The sequence below is a fragment of the Delphinapterus leucas genome, chromosome X (assembly GCF_059928025.1).
Source record: "Delphinapterus leucas isolate spDelLeu-1000000601 "Yukka" chromosome X, BTC_Dleu_Yukka2, whole genome shotgun sequence".
Taxonomy (NCBI): domain Eukaryota; kingdom Metazoa; phylum Chordata; class Mammalia; order Artiodactyla; family Monodontidae; genus Delphinapterus; species Delphinapterus leucas.
The window spans coordinates 79,150,381-79,153,098 of record NC_143150.1 but is presented as its reverse complement, the minus strand read 5'-3'; positions in this window follow the sequence as shown (position 1 = coordinate 79,153,098).

Below are 2,718 nucleotides of genomic sequence, written 5' to 3'. Positions count from 1 at the left end.
GAACAGTTGGGTGATTTTCAAGAACATTGGTGGCAGCAGCTGAGAGTAGATGCATGGAGCTCAGTGGAGACTAGGGGTGAAGGCCTGACCTAGGACCATGGCAGCTGAGATGGAGAAGAGGTGATGGATTCAAGAAATATTTAAGGGGTAAAGTCAACAGAATTTAGTGAACAATTAGATATGGCAACTGAGCAAAAGAAAGGAGTCAATGATGACTCTTTTTAGGAGTCTGACTGGCTGGTAATGCCATTAAGTGAAATGTTGAATTCTTCTGGCTTCAGGAAATGGAAAAAAGCAGTATAGCATCCCCAGTATATCTGTATTTTGAGATGTGGGCATTATTATTCTGTTGACAGGCAAATTTCTTTTCTCAAGGCAAACTTCCTTTCACCTTTCCTCATAGATCCTATTTCCAACTGTTATAATAACTTTCCTTTGCTCTCCTCTGGACATACTCTAATTTCTTGCACTCTTAGGATGCAAGACACAGGCAGACTGGTGAGGGTGGGGGTGAAGAGAAAGAGTGAGGGAGAGAGTAAGTGTGTGTTTGGGACAATGAGGCTACGGAATAAGGATATGACCTGAATTCTAACCTTAACTTAGAGAAGGCAATGAGGTAAAAGGCCTGTGGTTATCTTACCCAATCAGTACTGTTGTTTTCATGTCAGAGCCTTGTCCATTTTGACAAGGAATCAGAGGAAAATAAAATGGTAATGGAGCCTTCAGTGTTAAGACAAGGAACTAGGAGTCCCGGGGCCTAACTCCAGCTCAGCCTTAGGTCATCTGAGGGGACTTGAGAAATCCTTTTCCATTCCAGGTACTCCCCTCTGCTAAAGATGACATTCTATTAGGTTGAACTACATGAAATTGCCAGTACTCACCTAGTTTTGAATGGCACAAACAGCAATATCACATGGTTCAACTTAGTACTTTCCTCTATTGTAATCATATGCCTGCTTGCCTTACCACTTTCCCACAGCATGTATGCATGTGCAGTCACAGACATACACACACAGAAATACACACATACACACAACCACTAAATTGGAAGCTCCTTTATGATTGAAACAGTTCTAGATCTCTGAAAAAAAAGTTCCGTATTTGTAGTGTTTGCCAATTTCCATGGTGGTAATTACTCTCACCGTTGCCAATTTCATCTACCAATGTGATATCATTGAATGTGGAGTTGGAAAGAGATGTGCATAATCGGTTCTTGAGAGCTGGTACAAGCTGGCTGTAATACACCACTGCTTATCTCTACATCCATTTATAACACTTAGCACAAGATCTCAGACTTAGTATGAGGGCAGTAATTGTCAGTTTGAAGATGCAGCCTTCTCCAGAAGAATCCAAGCTGCACAGATAATGCCAGTAATAATGACAACAAGGGGCTTCCCTGGTGGCACAGTGGTTGAGAGTCCACCTGCCGATGTAGGGGACACGGGTTCGTGCCCCAGTCCGGGAAGATCCCACATGCCGCGGAGTGGCTGGGCCTGTGAGCCATGGCCGCTGAGCCTGCGCGTCCGGAGCCTGTGCTCTGTAACGGGAGAGGCCACAACAGTGAGAGGCCCGTGTACCGCAAAAAAATAAAAAAATAAAAAAAATAATAATGACAACCATTTGGCACCTTGCTTTACAGTTTTCCAAATAACTTGTATATCCATTTCAGGAGGAAGGCAGGAGGGAGACAGGACAGGAATTCATATTCTTACCTGATGGATGAGGAAGTTGGGGATAAACTGAGATTGAGGAGTTGGGAGAATCAAGAAAGTGAATTCCTTTAGTTACAGCAATTTTTCAAAATAAAAAAAAGAAAACATACCCCCCCACATACACGTCAAAAATAAGACTTTAAAGTCACTGTATCCAATGACTGGGTTGTTACAATGTAGGATGTGGCTACTGGCTTTTCATAGGGCCCTGGCTTTGTGAGAGAGATGAGCTCATAGAGGGCAGACAACCAGTGCCAAAGCATTTGAGTACTACTATCACCTTGCATTTCTGTAGCCTTTTACAATGTTTTATAAAGTACTTTCACATTTAGTGTCTACTGCATTTTCCAGTAGGAAAATGAAGGTGGTCTCTGCTGAAGTACAGGATTGGTGGGAGGGAGGCTGAGTAGGCATTAATGGCCCCATTTAGCAGGTGAGAAAACATGCTCAAGGCTGATGACAGACCTATTCAGAATCTCAAGGACTTGCCTGTTACACACTCTGGCTGCTCCCAGCACAGGGCTGCCTCAAGCCATTTTTTCAGCTTCCAGGTGAGTAGAGTCCTTCTTCAGACTGGCCTACCACTAAGCCCAGCCCCAGAAGTGGCATTATAAATACCCTACAAGTACTTGGCTTTAAGGCCTGAAAGCAGCCCTCAAGGTAGGGACCCTGAGGAAAGCATTTTGGTTAGTCCTCTGTTTGCACCCTGTATGTAGATACAGCTCACATGCTTACACAAACAGTTGTTGGGAACTCATAAAAGCCCAGCCTTGACACCAAGAACCAGCCACTGTTATCTCCTTCACACTCACCTGTTTGGTCCTCCTGTTCCTCACTTTCTTCCTCCCTTTGTACCTGGGCTTCTCATGCCTACTTTAAGCTCCTTACTTAGATGATGGTTTTAATCCTGATTATACAGCTCAGACCTTAGCATGCTCTTCCAGGTACAGCCCACTACAGCTTTCCTGGTTTCAGGCACCTCCAATTTCTGATAAAAGAAGTTAAA